Source organism: Tachyglossus aculeatus, chromosome 10 (genome assembly GCF_015852505.1).
Source record: "Tachyglossus aculeatus isolate mTacAcu1 chromosome 10, mTacAcu1.pri, whole genome shotgun sequence".
NCBI lineage: Eukaryota > Metazoa > Chordata > Mammalia > Monotremata > Tachyglossidae > Tachyglossus > Tachyglossus aculeatus.
The window spans coordinates 2418781-2432713 of NC_052075.1; the positions used below are offsets into that span (position 1 = coordinate 2418781).

Consider the following 13933-nt stretch of genomic DNA (forward strand, 5'->3'; position numbering starts at 1 on the left):
AATGGGGATTTAGTCTGTTAGCCGCATGGAGGAAAGGGACGGTGTCCGACCTGATGACTTCGTGTCTACCCCCGCATGTAGAACAGTGCCTGGCTCGTGGTAAGCGCTTAACGAATAGCATTAAAAAAAAGGACCTCGGACTCCGAAGCCCGGGCCCTTTCCACTGAGCCACACTGCTTCCCCTGCTTGGGTGACACGTCTCGGAGTAACTGAATCTGGGCATTGACCAAGACAGAAGAAAATTCTTCATTGTTAAAGTCGCCCTTCTCACCCCTAATGAAATATGCAGCAAACAAGAACACAGAGAGGATTCAGATGGGGTTTTTTTAAAAAAAGAAAAAGGAAAAAAAGGACTTTATTCTCCAGCTAATGAGCGTTCAGCTGCAGTGCACGCCCGCCTTTCACCCCGCGCTCCAAAGCCCCACGGAAATTCCTCGTGAGGAAGGGAGCGAGCGGGAGAATTCCTCCCGGAGGAGGACATAAGAGGAACATTCAATTCCACCCAAATCCTGGAAGCGGAATCTAAAGTCCAGAACTGCTTTCTTCCTCCCCCGTCGTCATCATCATCATCATCAGTCATATTTATTGAGCGCTTACTGTGTGCAGAGCACTGTACTAAGCGCTTGGGAAGTACGTGGCTCAGTGGGAAAAGCCCGGGCTTTGAAGTCAGAGGTCATGGGTTCAAATCCCGGCTCCACCACTTGTCAACTGTGTGACTTTGGGCAGGTCACTTAACTTCTCCGGGCCTCAGTTCCCTCATCTGTAAAATGGGGATGAAGACTGTGAGCCCCACGTGGGACAACCTGATCACCTTGTAAATTCCCCAGAGCTTAGAACAGTGCTCTGCACATAGTAAGCGCTTAATAAATGCCATTATTATTATTATTATTATTATTATTATTATTATTACAAGTTGGCAACATATAGAGACGGTCCCTACCCAACAGTGGGCTCACAGTCTAAAAGGGGGAGACAGAGAACAAAACCAAACCTACTAACAAAATAAAACAAATAGAATAGACATGTACAAGTAAAATAAAGCTTAGAAGAGTGCTCTGCACATAGTAAGCGCTTAATAAATGCCATTATTATTATTATTATTATTATATCCAATCAATCCGTCCCACCTAGCGCGGCCTCCTTGCCTGCTCACCGCGCCGTGTCAATGCAGAATCCGCTAAACCGAAGCAGCGTGGCTCAGTGGGAAAGAGCCCGGCCTTTGGAGTCAGAGGTCATGGGTTCAAATCCCGGCTCCGCCAACTGTCAGCTGGGTGACTTCGGGCAAGTCACTTCACTTCTCCGGGCCTCAGTTCCCTCATCTGGAAAATGGGGATTAATACTGTGAGCCCCCTGTGGGACAACCTGATCACCTTGTCACCACCCCAGCGCTTAGAACGGTGCTTTGCACATAATGAGCGCTTAATAAATGACACTATCATTATTATTATTGTCACTTCACTTTTCCAGGCCTCAGTTTCCTCATCTGGAAAATGGGGATTAAGACTGTGAGCCCCCTGTGGGACAACCTGATCACCTTGTCACCTCCCCAGTGCTTAGAACGGTGCTTTGCACGTAGTAAGCGCTTAATAAATGCCATTATTATTATTATTATTATTACTAAACCCCTCTGAAATCCATTCGTTCGTTCGATCGTACTTATTGAGCGCTTACTGTGTGTACTAAGCGCTTGGGAAGTACAATTTGGCAACATATAGAGACGGTCCCTACCCAACAACGGGCTCACAGTCTAGAAGACACACCTGGAGTTACACAAATGTATCCTCTCCGTACACCCTGCTTCACATCAGTCGATCAATAGTATTCATTGAGCGCCAACTGTGTGCTGGGCACTGTATTAAGCACTTGGGAGACTACAACAGACTTTCTAGTCATTCATTCATTCAATCGTACTGATTGAGCGCTTACTGTGTGCACAGCACTGTACTAAGCGCTTGGAAAGTACAATTCGGCAACATATAGAGAGGGTCCCTAACCAACAGCAGGCTTGGTCCCTGCCCTAAAGAAGGGTTCATTCATTCATTCATTCATTCAATCGTATTTATTGGGCGCTTACTATGTGCAGAGCACTGTACTAAGCCCTAGGGAAGTACAAGTTCATTCATTCATTCAATTGTATTTATTGAGCGCTTACTGTGTGCAGAGCACTGTACTAAGCGCTTGGGAAGTACAAGTTCATTCAATTGTATTTATTGAGGGCTTACTGTGTGCAGAGCACTGTACTAAGCGCTTGGGAAGTTCAAGTTGGCAACATATAGAGACGGTCTCTTTAGGGTTTAGGGTTAAGGTTAGGGCACAGAAGCAGCATGGCTCTGTGGAAGGAGCCTGGGCTTGGGAGCCGCAGGTCATGGGTTCTAATCCCGACTCCGCCACTTGCCAGCTGTGTGACTCTGGGCAAGTCACTTCACTTCTCTGGGCCTCAGTGACCTCATCTGTCAAATGGGGATTAGAACTGTGAGCCCCATGTGGGACAACCTGATCACCTTGTAACCTCCCCAGCGGTTAGAACAGTGCTTTGCACATAGTAAGCGTGTAACAAATGCCATCATCATTATTATTATTATTATTATTATTATTAAAGGAGCTGACAATCTAGTGGGAAGACAGGGGCTAGAGTAATTTTCTTTTAAAATGGTATTTATTTAGCGTTTACAATGTGCCAGGAACTGTTCTAAGCGCTGGGGTAGATACAAGGTAGTCAGGTTGGAAACAGCCCCTGTCATTCATTCATTCATTCAATCGTATTTATTGAGTGCTTACTGTGTGCAGAGCACTGTACTAAGCGCTTGGGAAGTCCAAGTCGACAACATGTAGAGACGGTCCCTACCCAACAACGGGCTCACGGGCTAGAAGGGAGAGACGGACAACAAAACAAACCATGTGGACACCTGTCCTGTGTGGGGCTCACAGTCTTAACCCTAGAAGCAGTGTGGCTTAGGGGAAAGAGCCTGGGCTTGGAAGTCAGAGGTCATGGGTTCTAATCCCGGCTCCGCCACTTGTCAGCTGGGTGACTTTGGGCCAGTCACTTCACTTCTCTGGGCCTCAGTTATCTCCTCTGTAAACTGGGGATTAAGACTGTGAGCCCCCCGTGGGACAACATGATAATCTTGAGCCCCACTTGAGACAACCTGATCACCTTGTATCCTCCCCAGCGCTTAGAACAGTGCTCTGCACATAGTAAGCACTTAACAAATGCCCTTATTATTATTATTATTATTGTATCTACCCCAACGCTTAGAACAGCGCTTGGCACATTGTAAGAAAAGGGAAAGGACAATACAGTAAAATGGGGATTAAGACTGTGAGCCCCACGTGGGACAACCTGATCACCTTGTATCCCTCCCCCCAGCGCTTAGAACAGTGCTTGGCACATAGTAAGCGCTTAACAAATGCCATCATTATTATTATTATTATTATTATTGTATCTACCCCAGCGCTTAGAACAGTGCTTGGCACATAGTAAGGAAAGGGAAAGGACAATACAGTAAAATGGGGATTAAGACTGTGAGCCCCACATGGGACAACCTGATCACCTTGTATCCCCCCAGTGCTTAGAACAGTGCTTGGCACGTAGTAAGCACTTAACAAATGCCATCATTATTATTATTATTGTATCGACCCCAGCGCTTAGAACAGTGCTTGGCACATAGTAAGTAAAGGGAAAGGACAATACAGTAAAATGGGGATTAATACTGTGAGCCCCATGTGGGACAACCTGATCACCTTGTATCCCCCCAATCAATCAATCAATCGTATTTATTGAGCGCTTACTGTGTGCAGAGCACTGTACTAAGTGCTTGGGAAGTACAAGTCGGCAACATATAGAGACAGTCCCGACCCAACAGTGGGCTCACAGTCTAAAAGACTGTGTTTAGAACAGTGTTCGGCACATAGTAAATGCTTAACAAATGCCATCATTATTATTATTATTATTATTATTGTGTCTACCCCAGCGCTTAGAACAGTGCTTGGCACATAGTAAGAAATGGGAAAGGACAATACAGTAAAATGGGGATTAAGACTGTGAGCCCCACGTGGGACAACCTGATCACCTTGTATCCCCCCCAGCGCTTAGAACAGTGCTTAGCACATAGTAAGCACTTAACAAATGCCATCATCATTATTATTATTATTGTATCTACCCCAGTGCTTAGAACAGTGCTTGGCACATAGTAAGAAAAGGGAAAGGACAGTACAGTAAAATGAGCATTAAGACTGTGAGCCCCACGTGGGACAACCTGATCACTTTGTAACCCCCCAGAGCTTAGAACAGTGCTTGGCACATAGTAAGTGCTTAACAAATGCCATCATTATTATTATTATTATTATTATTGTATCTACCCCAGCGTTTAGAACAGTGCTTGGCACATAGTAAGAAAAGGGAAAGGACAATACAGTAAAATGGGGATTAAGACTGTGAGCCCCACGTGGGACAACCTGATCACCTTGTATCCCCCCAGCGCTTAGAACAGTGCTTGGCACATAATAAGCACTTAACAAATGCCATTATTATTATTATTATTATTATTATTATTATTATTGTATCTACCCCAGCGCTTAGAACAGTGCTTGGCACATAGTAAGAAAAGGGAAAGGACAATACAGTAAAATGGGGATTAAGACTGTGAGCCCCATGTGGGACAACTTGATCACCTTGTATCCCCCCAGTGCTTAGAACAGTGCTTGGCACATAGTAAGCGCTTAACAAATGCCATCATTATTATTATTGTATCTACCCCAGTGCTTGGCACATGGTAAGACAAGGGAAAGGACAATACAGTAAAATGAGGATTAAGACTGTGAGCCCCACGTGGGACAACCTGATCACCTTGTACCCCCTCAGCGCTTAGAACAGTGCTTGGCACATAGTAAGCGCTAAACAAATACCATCATTATTATTATTAGTAGTAGTCTTAGTACAGTAGAGGTGGTAGACCCAACTCGTGCCCACAGGGAGCTGAAAATCTACAAACGTAGCCCAACAACAGCCCCCGAAAGCCCCTTCCCTCCTTCCTCCAGCGCCATTTCTGAGCACCGTCCCGGACAGGGCGTTGAGCTGAGTTCAGAAACAGCAAAGCCTAGTGGATAGAGCCCGGCCCTGAGAGCCAGAAAGTCATGGGTTCTAATCCCGGCTCCACCACTTGTCTGCTGTGTGACCCTGGGTGAGTCACTTCTCTGGGCCACGGTGACCTCATCTGTAAATGGGGATTAATAATAATAATAATGATGGTATTTGTTAAGCGCTTACTATGTGCTTTGCACTGTTCTAAGCGCTGGGGAGGTTACAAGGTGATCAGGTTGTCCCACGGGGGGCTCGCAGTCTTCATCCCCATTTTACAGATGAGGGAACTGAGGCACAGAGAAGTGAAGTGGCCTGCCCAAAGTCACCCAGCTGACAGTTGGTGGAGCCGGGATTTGAACCCGTGACCTCTGACTCCAAAGCCCGGGCTCTTTCCACTGAGCCACGCTGCTTCTCTAGCAGATTGAGACTGCGAGACCCACATGGGACAGGGACTGTGTCCAGCCCGATTTGCTCGTATCCACCCCAACGCTTAGGATAGTGCCTGGCACATAGTAAGTGCTTAACAAATATCATCAATCGTATTTATTGAGCGCTTACTGTGTGCAGAGCACTGTACTAAACGCTTATACAAATATCACAATTATTATAATTACCGGGAAGATGGAGCCAGAAGCGAAGGGAAAGCAAGTGTCACCCCCTTTCTCCACACACACACCCCCAGACTCCAGGAGCCACCCACCCCATCAGGAAGCTCAACTCTCTAGCAAATTCTCATAATAATAATAATAACGCTTACTATGTGCAAAGCACTGGGATACAAGTTGATCAGGTTGTCCCCCGTGGGGCTCACAGTCTTCATCCCCATTTTCCAGATGAGGTAACTGAGGCACAGAGAACTGAAGTGACTTGCCCAAAGTCACACAGCTGACAAGCGGCGGAGCCAGGATTAGAACCCATGATTCGAACCCATTATTTTTATTATTATTATTATCATCCAGGGGCTCCACTCCACTCCAACCACCCCCAACCCTGAACCCCAAGGCCAGGGAGCTTTAATAATAATAATGATGGCATTTATTAAGCGCTTACTATGTGCAAAGCACTATTCTAAGCTCTGGGGAGGTTACAAGGTGATCAGGTTGTCCCACATGGGGCTCACAATCCTAATCCCCATTTTCCAGATGAGGTCACTGAGGCACAGAGAAGTGAAGTGACTTGCCCAAAGTCACACAGCTGACAAGCGGCGGGGCCAGGATTAGAACCCATGATTCGAACCCATCATCCAGGGGCTCCACTCCACTCCAACCGCCCCCAACCCTGAACCCCAAGGCCAGGGAGCTTTATTAATAATAATGATGGCATTTATTAAGCGCTTACTATGAGCAAAGCACTGTTCTAAGCGCTAGGGAGGTTACAAGGTGATCAGGTTGTCCCACATGGGGCTCACAATACTAATCCCCATTTTCCAGATGAGGTCACTGAGGCACAGAGAAGTGAAGTAACTTGCCCACTTTTAGACTGTGAGCCCACTGTTGGGTAGGGACTGTCTCTATATGTTGCCAACTTGTACTTCCCAAGCGCTTACTACAGTGCTCTGCACACAGTAAGCGCTCAATAAATACGATTGATGATGATGACGATGCCCAAAGTCCCTAGCTGACCAGTGGCGGAGGCGGGATTTGAACCCGTGACCTCTGACTCCAAATCCCGGGCTCTTTTCACCGAACCACACTGCTTCTGTGAATCTTTAATGAAGACGGAGGAGGGAGGGAGAGAGAAAAATTCCCATCCATCTTCCTAATTGTCACTTTGCCCGATAATGAGATTTTTTCCTTCTCCAAATCAAGCCTCGGGCAGTCACGATTGATCTCCGGCCAAGCCGAGCCATCATCCTTCGGTCAACCAGGAGCCGGCCGACAGGACTTCTTCTTTCCAAGTGAGCTGGGCGTTTATCAATCGTATTTATTGAGCGCTTACTATGTGCAGAGCACTGTACTAAGCGCTTCATTACAAGAGGCTCACCTGGGCAGATTTGGGGGTCCCCGGGGGTCCCCAACCAGAAGCCTGAGGATATGGAGTAAATCCAGGCCAGGATCAGGATAATAACACTAATAACTGTGGCATTGGATAAGCGCTTACTATGTGCCAGGCACTGTACTAAGCGCTGGGGTGGGTACAAGCAAATCTGGTTGGACACAGTCCCTGTCCCACGTGGGGCTGGCCGTCTCAATCCCCATTTTCCAGATGAGGGAACTGAGGCCCGGAGAAGTGAAGTGACTCGCCCAAGGTCACACAGCAGATGAGCCCTTAGAACAGTGCTCAGCGCTTCGAACAGTGCTTTGCACATAGTAAGAGCTTAATAAATACCACTCTGGGGAGTGGGTGGTCCTGGGCACCTGGTTCTCCGGCCTCGTGCCAGGAGGTCTCTGGGGAGTGGGTGGTCTTGGTTTTCTGGCCTTGTGCCAGGGGGTCTCTGGGGAGTGGGGGGTCCTGGGCACCTGGTTTTCCGGCCTCGTGCCAGGGGGTCTCTGGCGAGTGGGTGGTCCTGGGCACCTGGGTCTCCGGCCTTGTTCCAGGGGCTCTATAGGAAGTGGGGGGTCGTGGGCACCTGGTTCTCTGGCCTCGTGTCAGGGGGTCTCAGGGGAGTGGGTGGTCTTGGGCATCTGGTTTTCTGGCCTTGTACCAGGGGGTCTCTGGTGAGTGGGTGGTCCTGGGCACCTGGGTCTCCGGCCTTGTGCCAGGGGCTCTATGGGAAGTGGGGGTCCTGGGCACCTGGTTCTCTGGCCTCGTGACAGGGGGTCTCTGGGGAGTGGGTGGTCTTGGGTATCTGGTTTTCCGGCCTCGTGCCAGGGGGTCTCTAGTGAGTGGGTGGTCCTGGGCACCTGGTCTCCAGCCTCATGCCAGGGGCTCTATGGGAAGTGGGGGGTCCTGGGCACCTGGTCTCCGGCCTCATGCCAGGGGGTCTCTAAGGAGTGGGTGGCCCTGGGCACCTGGTTCTCCGTCCTCGTGCCAGGAGGTCTCTGGGGAGCGGGTGGTCTTGGGCATCTGGTTTTCTGGCCTTGTGCCAGGGGGTCTCTGGCGAGTAGGTGGTCCTGGGCACCTGGTCTCCAGCCTCATGCCAGGGGGTCTCTGGGGAGTGGGTGGCCCTGGGCATCTGGTTTTCCGGCCTCCTGCCAGGGGGTCTCTGGGGAGTGGGTGGTCTTGGGCATCTGGTTTTCTGGGCTTGTGCCAGGGGGTCCCTGGTGAGTGGGTGGTCCTGGGCACCTGGTCTCCAGCCTCATGCCAGGGGGTCTCTGGGGAGTGGGTGGCCCTGGGCATCTGGTTTTCCGGCCTCGTGCCAGGGGGTCTCTGGGGAGTGGGTGGTCTTGGGCATCTGGTTTTCTGGGCTTGTGCCAGGGGGTCTCTGGGGAGTGGGGGGTCCTGGGCACCTGGTCTCCAGCCTCATGCCAGGGGGTCTCTGGGGAGTGGGTGGTCCTGGGCATCTGGCTCTCCGGCCTCGTGTCAGGGTTTCTCTGGGGAGTGGGGGGTCCTGAGCATCTGGTTTTCTGGCCTTGTGCCAGGGGGTCTCCGGGGAGTGGGGGGGGTCCTGGGCGTCTGGCTCTCCGGCCTCGTGCCAGGGGGTCTTTGGGGAGTGGGTGGTCCTTACCCCTTTGATGAGGATGATGGCACGTGTTCAGCACCTACTGTGTGAAGCACTGTTCTAAGCGCTGGGCACTGTTGCAGGCGCTGTGTCGCTGGGCACTGGGCGGGATGGAGGTCAGGGATTTGACCTTGCCTAGGAGGGACGGAGCGTGTGGGTCTGTGTGTGTCTGTGTGTGTCTGTGTGTGTGTGTAGGGGGGTGTTGGGGGGTGGGGGGACCCTCTCCCTCGGACTCCCGGGCCGAGACCCCCGAGACGACCGGAGGAGGAGGAGGAGGAGGAGGAAGGGGGGACAGACTTACCGCCCAGGGCTCCCCGACCGGTCTCTGTCTGTGTGTGTGTCTCTGTCCGGCTCCGGCTCCTTCTCTCGCTCGCAATCTCCGGCTGGGTTTCTGTCTGTGTGTGTGTCTGTGTGTGTGTCTGTGTGTGTGTGTGTGTGTGTCCCCGGGGAGGGGTGGGGAGGGGGCGGCCCCTCGCCTCTCAACTCCGCCCCCCTCCCCTCCCCTCTCCGCCCGGACACACTCACCTGCGGGGACACACACACACACACAGACACACACACACACACCGGACACACACACACAGAGACACACACACACACACACACACACACACACCCTGGACACACACACACACCGGACACACACACGCGCACTCGCACAAACTCACCCGAAGGGCCAGAAATCATGTCCAGTTTTTATCTGTATTTTTTTCCCAGCATTTTATGCAGGGCGCTGCACCAAAGAAGTACTTAATAAATTCTGCTACTTCTTCTTCTCCTCCTCCTCCTCCTCCTCCTCCTCCTCCTCCTCCTTCTTCTCCTCTCCTCCTCCTCCTTCCTTCCTTCTTCTTCTTCTCCTCCTCCTCCTCCTCCTCCTCCTTCTTCTCCTTCTTCTTCTCCTCCTCCTCCACCTCCTCTTTCTTGTTCTTGTTCTTGTTCTTCTTCTTCTTCTTCTTCTTCTTGTTCTTCTTCTTCTTCTTCTTCTTCTTCTTCTTCTTCTTCTTCTTCTTCTTCTTCTCCTCCTCCTCCTCCTCCTCCTTCTCCTCCTCCTTCTCCCCCTCCTTCTCCTCCTCCTTCTCCCCCTCCTTCTCCTCCTCCTCCTCCTCCCTCTTCTCCCCCTCCCCCTCCTCCTCCCCCTCCTCCTCCTCCTTATTCTTCTTCTTCTCCCCCTCCTTCTCCTTCTCCTTCTTTCTGGGACAAAACAGCAACAGTAATAATAAGAATAATGACATTTTAAAGCACTTACTATGTGCAAAGCACTGTTCTAAGGATACCCAGGCACTAACCCCGTGTGTACACACAATCAATCAATCAATCAATCAATCGTATTTATTGAGCGCTTACTATGTGCAGAGCACTGTACTAAGCGCTTGGGAAGTACAAATTGGCATCACATAGAGACAGTCCCTACCCAACAGTGGGCTCACAGTCTAAAAGGGGGAGACAGAGAACAGAACCAAACATACCAACAAAATAAAAATAAGTAGGATAGAAATGTACAAGTAAAATAAATAAATAAATAAATAAATAGAGTAATAAATATGTACAACCATAAACACCATAAACACAAACACACCCCTGCCCCCTCCCCAGCAGGCATACACACTGTAACCCACAACACATTCTCGCTTGGGATGTACACCCATGCATGATTCACACAACTCTCACTCTCACCCAGGATGACAATTCTGTCTGCCCCAGGCGGGAAAGAGACCCTGCCCCTTTGCAGGGGGGTCTTGGGGAAGAGTGAGGCCTTGCCCATCCAACCCTGACCCTGCACCCCCAGAAAGCCCCCCAAAAGCAGCCCACCTAGTCTTTCAGCCATGTCTCTGGGGAAACACACCTGACACCTCGAAAGTGAGTCGGAGAGGAGAGAGGACCAGCATCTGGTGTCCTGCTTCGGGCCCGCGGCCTGGACCCTGGCTGTGCCCTGTGTGGCTACCATGGCAACTGTGCCCCCCTCAAAGTAATAATAATAATGGCATTTGTTAAGCGCTTACTATGTGCCAAGCACTGTTCTAAGCACTGGGGAGGATACAAGGTGATCAGGTTGTCCCACAGGGGCCTCACAGTCTTCATCCAGCGTGGCTCAGTGGAAAGAGCCCGGGCTTGGGAGTCAGAGGTCGTGGGTTCTAATCCTGGCTCCATCACTTGACCAAGGTCCCTCGGCAGACAACTGGCGGAGCTGGGACTAGAACCCACGTCCTCTGATTCCCAGGCCCGGGCTCTTGCATGAGAAGCAGCGTGGCTCAGTGAAAAGAGCCCGGGCTTTGGAGTCAGAGACTATGGGTTCAAATTGTCAGCTGTGTGACTTTGGGCAAGTCACTTCACTTCCCTGTGCCTCAGTTACCTCATCCGGAAAATGGGGAATAAGACTGTGAGCCCCCCATGGGACAACCTGATCGCCTTGTAACCTCCCCAGCACTTAGAACAGTGCTTTGCACATAGTAAACACTTAATAAATGCCGTTATTATTATTATGTGTGCACACTCTCTCTCTCGCTCAGTCTCTCCCAGGCAGAATGTATCTACCCCCGCAGTTGGTAAAGTGCCTGGCACATAATAAGCATTTAACAACTTAATAAATGCATAAGAACAAACAAAGAAACAGAAACAACCCTCCATTCCCCAGAGGTTTAAAAGCTGGAGGTCTTTCTGGGAAACAATGAGCAGAGAAACACTATACAGAGAAACAATATAATAATAATAATGGCATTTATTAAACGCTTACTCTGTGCAAAGCACTGTTCTAAGCGCTGGGGGGGTTACAAGGTGATCAGGTTGTCCCGCATGGGGCTCACAGGCTTAATCCCCATTTTACAGATGAGGGAACTGAGGTACAGAGAAGTTAAGTGGTTTGCCCAAGGTCACACAGCTGACAAGTGGCAGAGCCGGGATTAGAACCCATGACCTCTGGCTCCCCAGCAGGGGCTCTTTCCACTGAGCCACACTGCTTCTCTAGTATACAGGGAAATTGTGTGCGGAGAGACAGTGTGTGGGGAAACAATATATAGGGAAACAGTGTGTAGTGAAACAGTCTACAGGGAAATAGTGTGTAGGGAAACTATCCACTAGGCCACGCCAAGGAGAGAAGCAGTGTAGCCTAGTGGAAAGAACCTGAGAATCAGAGGATAATAATAATAATAATAATAATGGCATTTATTAAGCGCTTACTATGTGCAAAGCACTGTTCTAAGCGCTGGGGAGGTTACAAGGTGATCAGGTTGTCCCACAGGGGGCTCCCAGTCTTCATCCCCATTTTACAGATGAGGTCACTGAGGCCCAGAGAAGTTAAGTGACTTGCCCAAAGTCACACAGCTGACATTTGGTGGAGCTGGGATCATCACTTGTCTGCCATGTGACCCCCGGGGCAACAATAATAATAATAATAATAATGATGGCATTTGTTAAGCGCTTACTATGTGCCAAGCGCTGTTCTAAGCACTGGGGGAGATACAAGGTAATCAGGCTGTCCCACGTGGGGCTCACAGTCTTCATCCCCATTTTCCAGACGAGAGAACTGAGGCACTGAGAAGTCAAGTGACTGGCCCAAAGTCACACAGCAGACAAGTGGCGGAGCCGGGATTAGAACCCATGACCTCGGACTCCCAAGCCCGGGCTCTTTCCACAAAGCCGTGCTGCTTATCTAGTCATTTAACTTTTGTCAGCCTTATTTACCTCCTTTGTATAATGGGGATTAAGACTGTGACCACTTTGTGGGACAGGGACTGCGTCTAATTGGATTAACTTCCATCTCCCCCAGCGCTTAATACAGTGCCTGGCGTATAGTAAGCGCTTAACGAACACCATTAAAAAACAAAAAAAGAGCACGCTACATGGACAGTCTTTGATTCCTTGCCGGGCCACAACGGGTTGTAGAGAAGCAGTGTGGCTCAGTGGAAAGCCCCCGTCTTACCTCCTTCCCTTCCCCACAGCACCTGTATATATGTATATATGTTTGTACATATTTATTACTCTATTTATTTATCTATTTTACTTGTACATATCTATTCTATTTATTTTATTTTGTTAGTATGTTTGGTTTTGTTCTCTGTCTCCCCCTTCTAGACTGTGAGCCCACTGTTGGGTAGGGACTGTCTCTATATGTTGCCAACTTGGACTTCCCAAGCGCTTAGTACAGTGCTCTGCACACAGTAAGCGCTCAATAAATACGATTGATTGATTGATTGATTGATTGATTGAAAGAGCCCGGTCTGGGGAGCCAGAGGTCGTGGGTTCTAATCTCAGCTCTGCCACTTATCAGCTGTGTGACCGTGGGCCAGTCACTTAACTCCTCTGGGCCTCAGTTCCCTCATCTGTAAAATGGGGATGAAGACTGTGAACCCCACGTGGGATAACTTGCATCCCCCCCAGCGCTTAGAACAGTGCTTGGCACATAGTAAGCGCTTAACAAATACCAACATTATCATTATTGTATGAATCAGTCCTGTTGAAAGGACGTGCGGCCTTTCTGCTCCATCCGGAGCCTGGCGCTCTCCCCGGAGGGTGCTCAAACAGACGGGATCTCTTCAGTAGCGAGATCTTAGGACAGTGCTAAGCGCTTAGTACACAGTAAGCGCTCAATAAATACGACTGAATGAATGGATGAATGAATGAACCTCCTCAGTAGCGAGATTCCGGCCCAGTAGCGAGAGACGGATTAAAAGCCTGATGGCCTGGCGTCCCCGGAATCTGAGAAAGTGACTCTAGAGGGGCTGTCCTCATCAGCTTATTAGTACAGTGCTAAGAGCTTAGTACACAGTAAGCGCTCAATAAATACGATGGACTGAATGGATGAATGAACGAATCTCCTCAGTAGTGAGATTCCGGCCCCATTGGTAGTGAGAGATGGATTAAAAGCCTGATGGCTTGGAGTCCCCGGAATCTGAGGAAGTGACTCGGAGGGGCTGTCCTCATCAGCTTATTAGTACAGTGCTAAGCGCTTAGTACACAGTAAGCGCTCAATAAATACGATGGAATGAATGGATGAATGAACGAATCTCCTCAGTAGCGAGATTCCGGCTTGGTAGCAAGAGACGGATTAAAAGCCTGATGGCCTGGCGTCCCTGGAATCTGAGAAAGTGACTCAGAGGGGCTGTCCTCATCATCTTATTAGTACAGTGCTAAGCGCTTAGTACACAGTAAACGCTCAATAAATACGATGGAATGAATGGATGAATGAACGAATCTCCTCAGTAGCGAGATTCCGGCCCCGTTGGTAGCGAGAGATGGATTAAAAGCCTGATGGCTTG

At 49.7% G+C, this 13933-nt stretch overlaps 1 protein-coding gene across 1 annotated transcript in view; it reads right to left on the bottom strand.

The window, feature by feature from the left end:
* KANK4 (KN motif and ankyrin repeat domains 4) overlaps positions 1-9101 on the bottom strand; it is a 52722-nt gene extending 43621 nt beyond the window's left edge. The window contains exon 1 of the mRNA XM_038752521.1: positions 8983-9101. The gene's annotated coding sequence lies outside the window, so the exon portion shown is untranslated. The remainder of the gene's footprint in view (positions 1-8982) is intronic.
* Between the last annotated feature and the right edge of the window lie 4832 nt (positions 9102-13933).